The 16055-nt window shown below is 50.2% G+C and overlaps 1 protein-coding gene across 1 annotated transcript in view; it reads left to right on the top strand.

Moving 5' to 3' along the window:
* Positions 1-16055, top strand: part of pargl (poly (ADP-ribose) glycohydrolase, like) — a 43178-nt gene that overhangs the window by 26558 nt on the left and 565 nt on the right. The gene's annotated exons all lie outside the window — the stretch shown is intronic.

The raw sequence follows: 16055 nt of genomic DNA, 5'->3' as shown, positions 1-16055 counted from the left end.
TGTGATACAGTGAAATAATCTGTCTAAAAAACAATTGTTGGAAAAATTACTTGTGTCATGCAGAATGTAGATGTCCTAACCGACTTGCCAAAACTATAGTTTGTTAACAAGAAATTTGTGGAGTGGTTGAAAGGCGAGTTTTAATGACCCCAACCTAAGTGTACGTAAACTTCCGACTTCAATAGTGCTCTGATACACACAGACCTACAGAGGGTGAGTTAGTACACACAGAACTACAGAGGGTGAGTTAGTACACACAGAACTACAGAGGGTGAGTTAGTACACACAGAACTACAGAGGGTGAGTTAGTACACACAGAACTACAGAGGGTGAGTTAGTACACACAGAACTACAGAGGGTGAGTTAGTACACACAGAACTACAGAGGGTGAGTTAGTACACACAGAACTACAGAGGGTGAGTTAGTACACACAGACCTACAGAGGGTGAGTTAGTACACACAGACCTACAGAGGGTGAGTTAGTACACACAGACCTACAGAGGGTGAGTTAGTACACACAGACCTACAGAGGGTGAGTTAGTACACACAGAACTACAGAGGGTGAGTTAGTACACACAGAACTACAGTGGGTGAGTTACCATAGTACAGACTCAGATCTACAGTGGGTGAGTTACCATAGTACAGACTCAGATCTACAGTGGGTGAGTTAGTACACACAGAACTACAGTGGGTGAGTTACCATAGTACAGACTCAGATCTACAGTGGGTGAGTTATCATAGTACAGACTCAGAACTACAGTGGGTGAGTTACCATAGTACAGACTCAGATCTACAGTGGGTGAGTTATCATAGTACAGACTCAGATCTACAGTGGGTGAGTTACCATAGTACAGACTCAGATCTACAGTGGGTGAGTTACCATAGTACAGACTCAGATATACAGTGGGTGAGTTACCATAGATAGTAGACACTAGGAACTACAGCGGGTGAGTAACTATAGTAACTACACTGAACAAAAATATAAACGATACATGCAACAATTTCAAAGATTTCAAAGAAGTCACAGTTCATAAAATGAAATCAGTCAATTGAAATACATTCATTAGGCCCTAATGTATTGATTTCACATGACTGGGAATACAAATATGCATCTGTTGGTCTCCGATACAGTTGTGTACAGATCTTTGCAACATGGGGCTGTGCATTATCATGCTGAAACATGAGGTGATGGCGGCAGATGAAGGGCATAACAATGGGCCTCAGGATCTCATCCGTGAATGGCTCACTTCTCCAGTGTGCCAGTGGCCATCGAAGGTGAGCATTTGCCCACTGAAGTTGGTTACAACGCCGAACTGCAGTCAGGTCAAGACCCTGGTCAGGACGACGAGCACGCAGATGAACTCCCCTGAGGCGGTTTCTGACAGGTTGTACAGATATCCTTCGGTTGTGCAAACCCAGAGTTTCAAGTTTCATCAGCTGTCCGGGTGGCTGGTCTCAGACGATCCCGCTGGTGAAGAAGCCGGATGTGGAGGTCCTGGGTTGGCGTGGTTACATGTGGCCTGAGGTGAAGAAGCCGGATGTGGAGGTCCTGGGTTGGCGTGGTTACATGTGGCCTGAGGTGAAGAAGCCGGATGTGGAGGTCCTGGGTTGGCGTGGTTACATGTGGCCTGAGGTGAAGAAGCAGGATGTGGAGGTCCTGGGCTGGCGTGGTTACATGTGGCCTGAGGTGAAGAAGCCGGATGTGGAGGTCCTGGGTTGGCGTGGTTACATGTGGCCTGCGATATTGAGGCCTGTTGGACGTACTGCCAAATTCTCTAAAACAACGTTAGAGGTGGCTTATGGTTGAGAAATTACCATTAAATGATCTGGCAACAGCTCTGGTAGACATTCCTGCAGTCAGCATGCCTATTATTGCACGCTCCCTCAAAACTTGAGACATCTGTGGCATTGTGTTGTGTGACAAAACTGCACATTTTAGTTTGCTTTTATTGTCCTCAGCACAAGATGCATCTGTGTAATGATCATGCTGTTTAATCAGCTTCTTGATATCAAATCAAAATCAAATCAAATGTATTTGTCACATACACATGGTTAGCAGATGTTAATGCGAGTGTAGCGAAATGCTTGTGCTTCTAGTTCCGACAATGCAGTAATAACCAACAAGTAATCTAACCTAACAATTCCGACAATGAAGTAATAACCAACAAGTAATCTAACCTAACAATTCCATAACTACTACCTTATACACACAAGTGTAAAGGGATAAAGAATATGTACATAAAGATATATGAATGAGTGATGGTACAGAACGGCATAGGCAAGATGCAGTAGATGGTATAGAGTACAGTATATACAGTGCCTTGCGAAAGTATTCGGCCCCCTTGAACTTTTGCCACATTTCAGGCTTCAAACATAAAGATATAAAACTGTATTTTTTTGTGAAAAATCAACAAGAAGTGGGACACAGTCATGAAGTGGAACGACATTTATTGGATATTTCAAACTTTTTTAACAAATCAAAAAGAAGTTTAAAGCCGGATTTGGATACAAAAAGATTTCCCAAGCTTTAAACATCCCATGGAGCACTGTGCAAGCGATAATATTGAAATGGAAGGAGTATCAGACCTGTTTTCTTAACCACAACACGATGGATCCATAAAGAATTACTGTGGGAATAAATATGACTGAATAATGAAAATATGGGAATAAAGTAGGCTAATGCAATTGAAGGCATAAGATTGTTGCTTAATGAAACTCCAATAGCATGAGCCTACCTGTGTGTTGTCAACTATTTAAGCACTGTTTTCAGACAACGTGGAACTCTTGACAAATCAAGGTTGCCATACAATTGGCGACAGATTTCCTTGTGAATATTCTAAAAACCGCATAAAGGAAATATGCACATTTTCCCACCAGTGTGTTTCTACCAAATGGACTTGTTGCGGATAAAAAAATCACTCTTGATGACATAGCGCACACAAAAAGTAATGAATGTACCAAATTCAATGTGTACAACAGTGAGAATATATTTGTTTGTCAAACAGCAGTCACGCATCGATCATCATGTCACCAGAATAAGAGCCTCTAAATTTATTGGAAAGGAGCATCAAGATCATCACCGTGCACTTTCACCACACTGTGAAGTTCATCATAACTGATTTCATCTGCAGCCTAATGAACTGCATCGTTTCCTGAGGAGTCGTAGTGGGAGGACCACACATGTCATCGTTTCCTGAGGAGTTGTAGTGGGAGGACCACACACGTCATCGTTTCCTGAGGAGTCGTAGTGGGAGGACCACACATGTCATCGTTTCCTGAGGAGTTGTAGTGGGAGGACCACACACGTCATCGTTTCCTGAGGAGTCGTAGTGGGAGGACCACACATGTCATCGTTTCCTGAGGAGTTGTAGTGGGAGGACCACACATGTCATCGTTTCCTGAGGAGTTGTAGTGGGAGGACCACACATGTCATCGTTTCCTGAGGAGTTGTAGTGGGAGGACCACACATGTCATCGTTTCCTGAGGAGTCGTAGTGGAAGGACCACACATGTCATCGTTTCCTGAGGAGTCGTAGTGGGAGGACCACACATGTCATCGTTTCCTGAGGAGTCGTAGTGGAAGGACCACACATGTCATCGTTTCCTGAGGAGTCGTAGTGGAAGGACCACACATGTCATCGTTTCCTGAGGAGTCGTAGTGGGAGGACCACACATGTCATCGTTTCCTGAGGAGTCGTAGTGGGAGGACCACACATGTCATCGTTTCCTGAGGAGTCGTAGTGGGAGGACCACACATGTCATCGTTTCCTGAGGAGTCGTAGTGGGAGGACCACACATGGCATCGTTTCCTGAGGAGTTGTAGTGGAAGGACCACACATGTCATCGTTTCCTGAGGAGTCGTAGTGGAAGGACCACACATGTCATCGTTTCCTGAGGAGTCGTAGTGGGAGGACCACACATGTCATCGTTTCCTGAGGAGTTGTAGTGGGAGGACCACACATGTCATCGTTTCCTGAGGAGTTGTAGTGGGAGGACCACACATGTCATCGTTTCCTGAGGAGTCGTAGTGGGAGGACCACACATGTCATCGTTCCCCGAGTCGTAGTGGGAGGACCACACATGTCATCGTTTCCTGAGGAGTCGTAGTGGGAGGACCACACATGTCATCGTTCCCCGAGTCGTAGTGGGAGGACCACACATGTCATCGTTTCCTGAGGAGTCGTAGTGGGAGGACCACACATGTCATCGTTTCCTGAGGAGTCGTAGTGGGAGGACCACACATGTCATCGTTCCCCGAGTCGTAGTGGGAGGACCACACATGTCATCGTTTCCTGAGGAGTCGTAGTGGGAGGACCACACATGTCATCGTTTCCTGAGGAGTTGTAGTGGGAGGACCACACATGTCATCGTTTCCTAAGGAGTTGTAGTGGGAGGACCACACATGTCATCGTTTCCTGAGGAGTTGTAGTGGGAGGACCACACATGTCATCGTTTCCTGAGGAGTTGTAGTGGGAGGACCACACATGTCATCGTTTCCTGAGGAGTTGTAGTGGGAGGACCACACATGTCATCGTTCCCCGAGTCGTAGTGGGAGGACCACACATGTCATCGTTTCCTGAGGAGTTGTAGTGGGAGGACCACACATGTCATCGTTTCCTGAGGAGTTGTAGTGGGAGGACCACACATGTCATCGTTTCCTGAGGAGTTGTAGTGGGAGGACCACACACGTCATCGTTTCCTGAGGAGTTGTAGTGGGAGGACCACACATGTCATCGTTTCCTGAGGAGTCGTAGTGGAAGGACCACACATGTCATCGTTTCCTGAGGAGTCGTAGTGGGAGGACCACACATGTCATCGTTTCCTGAGGAGTTGTAGTGGAAGGACCACACATGTCATCGTTTCCTGAGGAGTCGTAGTGGAAGGACCACACATGTCATCGTTTCCTGAGGAGTCGTAGTGGGAGGACCACACATGTCATCGTTTCCTGAGGAGTCGTAGTGGGAGGACCACACATGTCATCGTTTCCTGAGGAGTCGTAGTGGGAGGACCACACATGTCATCGTTTCCTGAGGAGTCGTAGTGGGAGGACCACACATGTCATCGTTTCCTGAGGAGTTGTAGTGGGAGGACCACACATGTCATCGTTTCCTGAGGAGTCGTCATCGTTTGGAAGGACCACACATGTCATCGTTTCCTGAGGAGTCGTAGTGGGAGGACCACACATGTCATCGTTCCCCGAGTCGTAGTGGGAGGACCACACATGTCATCGTTTCCTGAGGAGTCGTAGTGGGAGGACCACACATGTCATCGTTCCCGAGTCGTAGTGGGAGGACCACACATGTCATCGTTTCCTGAGGAGTCGTAGTGGGAGGACCACACATGTCATCGTTCCTGAGGAGTCGTAGTGGGAGGACCACACATGTCATCGTTTCCTGAGGAGTCGTAGTGGGAGGACCACACATGTCATCGTTTCCTGAGGAGTTGTAGTGGGAGGACCACACATGTCATCGTTTCCTAAGGAGTTGTAGTGGGAGGACCACACATGTCATCGTTTCCTGAGGAGTTGTAGTGGGAGGACCACACATGTCATCGTTTCCTGAGGAGTTGTAGTGGGAGGACCACACATGTCATCGTTTCCTGAGGAGTTGTAGTGGGAGGACCACACATGTCATCGTTCCCCGAGTCGTAGTGGGAGGACCACACATGTCATCGTTTCCTGAGGAGTTGTAGTGGGAGGACCACACGTCATCGTTTCCTGAGGAGTTGTAGTGGGAGGACCACACATGTCATCGTTTCCTGAGGAGTTGTAGTGGGAGGACCACACACGTCATCGTTTCCTGAGGAGTCGTAGTGGGAGGACCACACATGTCATCGTTTCCTGAGGAGTTGTAGTGGGAGGACCACACATGTCATCGTTTCCTGAGGAGTTGTAGTGGGAGGACCACACATGTCATCGTTTCCTGAGGAGTTGTAGTGGGAGGACCACACATGTCATCGTTTCCTGAGGAGTCGTAGTGGAAGGACCACACATGTCATCGTTTCCTGAGGAGTCGTAGTGGGAGGACCACACATGTCATCGTTTCCTGAGGAGTCGTAGTGGAAGGACCACACATGTCATCGTTTCCTGAGGAGTCGTAGTGGAAGGACCACACATGTCATCGTTTCCTGAGGAGTCGTAGTGGGAGGACCACACATGTCATCGTTTCCTGAGGAGTCGTAGTGGGAGGACCACACATGTCATCGTTTCCTGAGGAGTCGTAGTGGGAGGACCACACATGTCATCGTTTCCTGAGGAGTCGTAGTGGGAGGACCACACATGGCATCGTTTCCTGAGGAGTTGTAGTGGAAGGACCACACATGTCATCGTTTCCTGAGGAGTCGTAGTGGAAGGACCACACATGTCATCGTTTCCTGAGGAGTCGTAGTGGGAGGACCACACATGTCATCGTTCCCCGAGTCGTAGTGGGAGGACCACACATGTCATCGTTTCCTGAGGAGTCGTAGTGGGAGGACCACACATGTCATCGTTCCCCGAGTCGTAGTGGGAGGACCACACATGTCATCGTTTCCTGAGGAGTCGTAGTGGGAGGACCACACATGTCATCGTTCCCCGAGTCGTAGTGGGAGGACCACACATGTCATCGTTTCCTGAGGAGTCGTAGTGGGAGGACCACACATGTCATCGTTTCCTGAGGAGTCGTAGTGGGAGGACCACACATGTCATCGTTCCCCGAGTCGTAGTGGGAGGACCACACATGTCATCGTTTCCTGAGGAGTCGTAGTGGGAGGACCACACATGTCATCGTTTCCTGAGGAGTTGTAGTGGGAGGACCACACATGTCATCGTTTCCTAAGGAGTTGTAGTGGGAGGACCACACATGTCATCGTTTCCTGAGGAGTTGTAGTGGGAGGACCACACATGTCATCGTTTCCTGAGGAGTTGTAGTGGGAGGACCACACATGTCATCGTTTCCTGAGGAGTTGTAGTGGGAGGACCACACATGTCATCGTTTCCTGAGGAGTCGTAGTGGAAGGACCACACATGTCATCGTTTCCTGAGGAGTCGTAGTGGGAGGACCACACATGTCATCGTTTCCTGAGGAGTCGTAGTGGAAGGACCACACATGTCATCGTTTCCTGAGGAGTCGTAGTGGAAGGACCACACATGTCATCATTTCCTGAGGAGTCGTAGTGGGAGGACCACACATGTCATCGTTTCCTGAGGAGTCGTAGTGGGAGGACCACACATGTCATCGTTTCCTGAGGAGTCGTAGTGGGAGGACCACACATGTCATCGTTTCCTGAGGAGTCGTAGTGGGAGGACCACACATGGCATCGTTTCCTGAGGAGTTGTAGTGGAAGGACCACACATGTCATCGTTTCCTGAGGAGTCGTAGTGGAAGGACCACACATGTCATCGTTTCCTGAGGAGTCGTAGTGGGAGGACCACACATGTCATCGTTCCCCGAGTCGTAGTGGGAGGACCACACATGTCATCGTTTCCTGAGGAGTCGTAGTGGGAGGACCACACATGTCATCGTTCCCGAGTCGTAGTGGGAGGACCACACATGTCATCGTTTCCTGAGGAGTCGTAGTGGGAGGACCACACATGTCATCGTTCCCGAGTCGTAGTGGGAGGACCACACATGTCATCGTTTCCTGAGGAGTCGTAGTGGGAGGACCACACATGTCATCGTTTCCTGAGGAGTCGTAGTGGGAGGACCACACATGTCATCGTTCCCCGAGTCGTAGTGGGAGGACCACACATGTCATCGTTTCCTGAGGAGTCGTAGTGGGAGGACCATACATGTCATCGTTTCCTGAGGAGTTGTAGTGGGAGGACCACACATGTCATCGTTTCCTAAGGAGTTGTAGTGGGAGGACCACACATGTCATCGTTTCCTGAGGAGTTGTAGTGGGAGGACCACACATGTCATCGTTTCCTGAGGAGTTGTAGTGGGAGGACCACACATGTCATCGTTTCCTGAGGAGTTGTAGTGGGAGGACCACACACGTCATCGTTTCCTGAGGAGTCGTAGTGGGAGGACCACACATGTCATCGTTTCCTGAGGAGTTGTAGTGGGAGGACCACACATGTCATCGTTTCCTGAGGAGTTGTAGTGGGAGGACCACACATGTCATCGTTTCCTGAGGAGTTGTAGTGGGAGGACCACACATGTCATCGTTTCCTGAGGAGTCGTAGTGGAAGGACCACACATGTCATCGTTTCCTGAGGAGTCGTAGTGGGAGGACCACACATGTCATCGTTTCCTGAGGAGTCGTAGTGGAAGGACCACACATGTCATCGTTTCCTGAGGAGTCGTAGTGGAAGGACCACACATGTCATCGTTTCCTGAGGAGTCGTAGTGGGAGGACCACACATGTCATCGTTTCCTGAGGAGTCGTAGTGGGAGGACCACACATGTCATCGTTTCCTGAGGAGTCGTAGTGGGAGGACCACACATGTCATCGTTTCCTGAGGAGTCGTAGTGGGAGGACCACACATGGCATCGTTTCCTGAGGAGTTGTAGTGGAAGGACCACACATGTCATCGTTTCCTGAGGAGTCGTAGTGGAAGGACCACACATGTCATCGTTTCCTGAGGAGTCGTAGTGGGAGGACCACACATGTCATCGTTCCCCGAGTCGTAGTGGGAGGACCACACATGTCATCGTTTCCTGAGGAGTCGTAGTGGGAGGACCACACATGTCATCGTTCCCCGAGTCGTAGTGGGAGGACCACACATGTCATCGTTCCCCGAGTCGTAGTGGGAGGACCACACATGTCATCGTTTCCTGAGGAGTCGTAGTGGGAGGACCACACATGTCATCGTTTCCTGAGGAGTCGTAGTGGGAGGACCACACATGTCATCGTTCCCCGAGTCGTAGTGGGAGGACCACACATGTCATCGTTTCCTGAGGAGTCGTAGTGGGAGGACCACACATGTCATCGTTTCCTGAGGAGTTGTAGTGGGAGGACCACACATGTCATCGTTTCCTAAGGAGTTGTAGTGGGAGGACCACACATGTCATCGTTTCCTGAGGAGTTGTAGTGGGAGGACCACACATGTCATCGTTTCCTGAGGAGTTGTAGTGGGAGGACCACACATGTCATCGTTTCCTGAGGAGTTGTAGTGGGAGGACCACACATGTCATCGTTCCCCGAGTCGTAGTGGGAGGACCACACATGTCATCGTTTCCTGAGGAGTTGTAGTGGGAGGACCACACATGTCATCGTTTCCTGAGGAGTCGTAGTGGGAGGACCACACATGTCATCGTTCCCCCGAGTCGTAGTGGGAGGACCACACATGTCATCGTTTCCTGAGGAGTCGTAGTGGGAGGACCACACATGTCATCGTTTCCTAAGGAGTTGTAGTGGGAGGACCACACATGTCATCGTTTCCTGAGGAGTTGTAGTGGGAGGACCACACATGTCATCGTTTCCTGAGGAGTTGTAGTGGGAGGACCACACATGTCATCGTTCCCCGAGTCGTAGTGGGAGGACCACACATGTCATCGTTTCCTGAGGAGTCGTAGTGGGAGGACCACACATGTCATCGTTTCCTAAGGAGTTGTAGTGGGAGGACCACACATGTCATCGTTTCCTGAGGAGTTGTAGTGGGAGGACCACACATGTCATCGTTTCCTGAGGAGTCGTAGTGGGAGGACCACACATGTCATCGTTCCCCGAGTCGTAGTGGGAGGACCACACATGTCATCGTTTCCTGAGGAGTCGTAGTGGGAGGACCACACATGTCATCGTTCCCCGAGTCGTAGTGGGAGGACCACACATGTCATCGTTCCCCGAGTCGTAGTGGGAGGACCACACATGTCATCGTTCCCGAGTCGTAGTGGGAGGACCACACATGTCATCGTTTCCTGAGGAGTCGTAGTGGGAGGACCACACATGTCATCGTTCCCGAGTCGTAGTGGGAGGACCACACATGTCATCGTTCCCGAGTCGTAGTGGGAGGACCACACATGTCATCGTTCCCGAGTCGTAGTGGGAGGACCACACATGTCATCGTTCCCGAGTCGTAGTGGGAGGACCACACATGTCATCGTTCCCTGAGGAGTCGTAGTGGGAGGACCACACATGTCATCGTTTCCTGAGGAGTCGTAGTGGGAGGACCACACATGTCATCGTTCCCCGAGTCGTAGTGGGAGGACCACACATGTCATCGTTCCCCGAGTCGTAGTGGGAGGACCACACATGTCATCGTTCCCCGAGTCGTAGTGGGAGGACCACACATGTCATCGTTCCCCGTAGTGGGAGGACCACACAGTCGTTAGTGGGAGGACCACACATGTCATCGTTCCCGAGTCGTAGTGGGAGGACCACACATGTCATCGTTCCCGAGTCGTAGTGGGAGGACCACACATGTCATCGTTCCCGAGTCGTAGTGGGAGGACCACACATGTCATCGTTCCCGAGTCGTAGTGGGAGGACCACACATGTCATCGTTCCCAGTCGTAGTGGGAGGACCACACATGTCATCGTTCCCGAGTCGTAGTGGAAGGACCACACATGTCATCGTTCCCGAGTCGTAGTGGGAGGACCACACATGTCATCGTTCCCGAGTCGTAGTGGGAGGACCACACATGTCATCGTTCCCGAGTCGTAGTGGGAGGACCACACATGTCATCGTTCCCGAGTCGTAGTGGGAGGACCACACATGTCATCGTTAGTGGGAGGACCCCATGTCAGTCGAGTAGTGGGAGGACCACACATGTCATCGTTCCCCGAGTCGTAGTGGGAGGACCACACATGTCATCGTTCCCCGAGTCGTAGTGGGAGGACCACACATGTCATCGTTCCCCGAGTCGTAGTGGGAGGACCACACATGTCATCGTTCCCCGAGTCGTAGTGGGAGGACCACACATGTCATCGTTCCCCGAGTCGTAGTGGGAGGACCACACATGTCATCGTTCCCCGAGTCGTAGTGGGAGGACCACACATGTCATCGTGTGACTCCATGTTCATTGGATGGTTATTATATCAATATTTGCGTATAAGCGTTTCCACCAACATTTCTCACGTAATTAATTGAATTAGACACAAAAAGCTCCCACCTTGTCTAGTGTATTTTGTTTTGTCGACATTTGGAAAGTTTACCAACAAATCTTCTGTTTCCATCAGGCCTGTCGTGACAATTGTTTTATCCAACATGTACACTACATGACCAAAAGTATGTGGACACCTGCTCGTCCCCACCTATGCAGCTATAACAGCCTCCACTCTTCTGGGAAAGCTTTCCAATAGATGTTGTAACATTGCTGTATGGATTTGCTTCCTTCCAGCCACAAGACTATTAGTTAGGTCGGGCACTGATGTTGGGCGATTAGGCCTGGCTCGCAGTTGGCGTTTCATTTTTTTCCACCTTTATTTAACCAGGTAAGCCAGTTGAGAACAAGTTCTCATTTACAACTGCGACCAATTCATCCCAAAGGTGTTCGATGGGGTTGAGGTCAGGGCTCTGTGCAGGCCAGTGAAGTTCTTTCACACCGATCTCGACAAACCATTTCTATATGGACCTCGCTTTGTGCATGGGGGCATTTCCAGTTTCAGCATGACAAGGGCCTTCCCCAAACTGTTTCCAGAAAGTTGAAAGCACTGAAACGTCTAGAATGCCATTGTATGTTGTCGCGTTAAGATTTCGCTTCACTGGAACTAAGAAGCCTATCCCGAACAATGCAAAACAGACCCAGACCATTATTCCTCTCCTGGAATCGGCCAAACCCAGATTTGTCCGTTGAACTGCTAGATGGTGAAGCGCGATTCATCACCCAGAGAACGTTTTCCCACTGCTCCAGAGTCCAATGGTGGCGAGCTTTACACCACTCCAGCCAACGCTTGGCATTACACATGGGAATCTTAGGCTTGTGTGCGGCTGTTCGGCCATGAAGCTCCCGACGAACGGTTCTTGTGCTGAGGCAGCTTCAGCACTTGGCAGTCCCGTTCTGTGAGCTTGTGTGGCTTACCATTTTGAGGCTGAGCCATTGTTGCTCCTAGACGTTTCCACTCCACTGGTTCTGGACGCCGCCCCCCTTCTTTACACTGAGTCCTCGCCGTAGGCCCCGGGCTGGGGACCCTCGCTGGAGACCCCGGGCTGGGGACCCTCGCTGCTTGGATCATCACCGGATGTTCTGGACTGGGGACCATCGCTGGAGACCCCGGGCTGGGGACCGTCGCTGGAGACCCCGGGCTGGGGACCGTCGCTGGAGACCCCGGGCTGGGGACCGTCGCTGGAGACCCCGGGCTGGGGACCGTCGCTGGAGACCCCGGGCTGGGGACCGTCGCTGGAGACCCCGGGCTGGGGACCGTCGCTGGAGATCCCGGGCTGGGGACCGTCGCTGGAGACCCCGGGCTGGGGACCGTCGTTGATGGTCCCGGATTGTGGCCCGTCGTTGGAGGTTCCGGACTGTGGCCCGTAGCCGGAGACCCCAGGCTGGGTACTGTCGCCGGACGCTCTGGACTGGGTACTGTCGCCGGGCGCTCTGGACTGCCGAGGCGCACTGTAGGCCTGGTGTGTGGTGCCGGCACTGGTGGTACCGTGCTGGGGACACGCACCTCAGGATGAGTGCGAGGAGCAGGAACAGGGCATACTGGACTCTGGAGGCGCACTGTAGGCCTGGTGCGTGGTGTTGGCCACTGGTGGTACTGGGCTGGTGACACACACCTCAGGGCGAGTGCGGGGAGGAAGCACAGGATACACTGGACCGTGGAGACGCATTGGAGATCCAGAACTTTGAGCTGGCTCAATACGTCCTGGCTGGATGCCCATTCTGTGCTCTACCGCATAACACGGTGCCTGACCAGTAACACGCTCCCCACAGTAAACACGAGGAGTTCGCTCAGGTCTCCTACCTGACTCAGCCAATCCCCTTCGGTGCCTCCCCCCCAAAATAAATATTGGGGCTGCCTCTCGGGCTTCCGTGCTAGCCGTGTACCTTCATATCATTGCCGTTCCTCTATTCTCCAGTATTTTTCCTCATAGTATCGCCGTTCCGCTTTCGCTGCCTCTAACTCGCTTTCGCTGCCTCTAAGGACGGCGATACTCCCCCGGCTGTGTCCAGGGTTCTGCTCCATCTAATATCTCCTCCCAAGTCCATCTCCACATTAAGCTCTGTTCCTCCTTTTCACGCTGCTTGGTCCTGGTTTGGTGGGTTATTCTGTCACGGTCGTCGTAACGATGAGACCAAGGCGCAGCGTGATAAGAATACCTTCTTCTTTTAATTAAATGAAGAACACTTAACAAACTAACAAAACGAACGTGACGCTACAATAACAAGTGCTGACAGGCAACTACACATAGACAATAACCCACAAAATACCCAAGGAATGTGGCTACCTAAATATGATAAACAGCTGCCTCTGATCGGGAACCAATTTAGCAACCATAGACCTATAAACACCTAGATAAACAACAACCCCTAGACATACAAAACCCCTTGTCATGTCTTTACTGTCATTAACTGAAGACTTATAGTTTTTATCAAAGATTCTCTGTAATGAGTTACTATGCGATCAACTGATTTAATCACGTAACTAATTAACTATGAAATCGGGGCACCAAGGAAAAATATTCAGATTACAAAGTTATCATTTCCTAAAATAACTTTTCAGATATTTTATCTGATCAATTAGTCTTCGAATTAATGAATTATTTACTTTACCTCACGTTATTCTCATTCCAAACGTCGTAAATTGTTGGTTATCTGCACAAACCCAGTCTTCACTATGAGTCATCCATACATCAATTGTCTTAAATAATGTATTTATTAATAACTAAGTAATTCACAGAAATGCATAAACAAACAAAGGTAAATGTAATGATAGGAAACTGCGCCCTAGTGGGCTAAACCGGCATGGCGGCTTGTTAAACAAAAAGGGAAATGGGGGGTCGACTAAGAAGTCATTACAGAGTTAATTATAACAATTGAAATGCTAATCCTTTACACATGAACGCTCACTCATTCGGGAACAATTGCAATCAATATATATATTTACGCTCAGTGTGTCGTCTTGATCGCTGGTGTAAAGTTTGTATCTTTCGTAGAATTCTCCGTCTCTCTCCCTCACTCTCTCTGACTTGGTTAGAGGGGATAGTTCAAAGTGACATTCATTATAGAATGGATGTTTCGGCGGTTGTCGTTCTTCGCGTTCAACGATACCGAATTCCTAGCTCCAGACTAGTAATTCGTATCAAAAACTTGTTCTCATTCTGTCGGTATCGATAGTCTAAGAGTTTAACCACGTGGTATGGTTAAAAGATTCAGCAATGGCCTACAACCTTTGTCCTCCTAATGGAGAAAAACATGGTCTGGTGATCATTTCTCAAAGTTGGGTTTTATTCAGAATGGCAGAAAAGGGCTGTCCCAGGATGTCTGACCCTAACTGGGCTCAGGGGCGGTCCAGGATGTCTGACCCTCACTGGGCTCAGGGGCGGTCCAGGATGTCTGACCCTCACTGGGCTCAGGGGCGGTCCAGGATGTCTGACCCTCACTGGGCTCAGGGGCGGTCCAGGATGTCTGACCCTCACTGGGCTCAGGGGCGGTCCAGGATGTCTGACCCTCACTGGGCTCAGGGGCGGTCCAGGATGTCTGACCCTAACTGGGCTCAGGGGCGGTCCAGGATGTCTGACCCTCACTGGGCTCAGGGGCGGTCCAGGATGTCTGACCCTCACTGGGCTCAGGGGCGGTCCAGGATGTCTGACCCTCACTGGGCTCAGGGGCGGTCCAGGATGTCTGACCCTCACTGGGCTCAGGGGCGGTCCAGGATGTCTGACCCTCACTGGGCTCAGGGGCGGTCCAGGATGTCTGACCCTCACTGGGCTCAGGGGCGGTCCAGGATGTCTGACCCTCACTGGGCTCAGGGGCGGTCCAGGATGTCTGACCCTCACTGGGCTCAGGGGCGGTCCAGGATGTCTGACCCTCACTGGGCTCAGGGGCGGTCCAGGATGTCTGACCCTCACTGGGCTCAGGGGCGGTCCAGGATGTCTGACCCTCACTGGGCTCAGGGGCGGTCCAGGATGTCTGACCCTAACTGGGCTCAGGGGCGGTCCAGGATGTCTGACCCTAACTGGGCTCAGGGGCGGTCCAGGATGTCTGACCCTCACTGGGCTCAGGGGCGGTCCAGGATGTCTGACCCTCACTGGGCTCAGGGGCGGTCCTATGAATTAGTTCTATTCCCATTCCCTTTTTGAGTTATCCTTCATTAAACAGTCCAAAATCACATTGTAAAATGGTGTAAACAGTATCATACTCACTCATTCATCTTATACAACAATTAGATGTAAACCTCATATCTGAGGCTATTATATAAACATCATTATTGTAATGTGGCCACACCGTCTCCCATGAGCTTCCCCAAGTTGTGACAAACGGACCTTTTCGTAGCTGGATTCTTCACCGATCTTTTATACTTTCTCCGGAACATGACATTTGTTCGTACCTCAAGTTCTGTGATGTGGAAGGATTTCCTTTGTCTCCATGAAAAACAAATCTCTCTATACTGTGTGTCCATGAGTTCTTCTCAGGACTTTACGACCTCTGACCACAGCAGCCTCGTTTAAGGAGGAAAGGGGGAGGCAGGGAGAGGGGGATGGGGTTGCTATACTCAAAGAGGCCAACGTCATGACACCCTAGACAATACAAAAACTACACAAACCACCCTCGTCACACCCTGACCTAACCAAAATAATAAAGAAAAGTAAGGTCAGGGTGTGACATTTTCATTTTCTATCACTGATCAGAAACATTTGGCATTCAAGAATATAGCCTAAATCAAGAGTAGGTATCAATTTTGCTTGAGTGCGTATAGTCAACTCCAATAGCTTGAGGAGGTTGTGATTTATTTTAATAGATTGTTATTATTTTCTATTGATATGATGAAGATTCTCTCAATGTAAGACCCTACACCTGCACCCTGTCAAAGTGGACTGAGGACAGAAAAAACATGGGCTTTCCTTGGACGAGGTTTTTTATATGACAGCGCTTCCACACGTTGCCGTGGTGCAAAAAAGTTCTCCTTCCCTTCACTGTGTTTAGTCAAACATCATATCCTCCTGGTTGCCGTGCAAATCAAGTTTGATTG

The sequence above is a fragment of the Oncorhynchus gorbuscha genome, linkage group LG11 (genome assembly GCF_021184085.1).
Source record: "Oncorhynchus gorbuscha isolate QuinsamMale2020 ecotype Even-year linkage group LG11, OgorEven_v1.0, whole genome shotgun sequence".
In the NCBI taxonomy this organism is placed as follows: Eukaryota; Metazoa; Chordata; class Actinopteri; order Salmoniformes; family Salmonidae; genus Oncorhynchus; species Oncorhynchus gorbuscha.
Note: the sequence above shows the minus strand (reverse complement) of the source record. Positions and strands in the feature narration are given on the sequence as shown.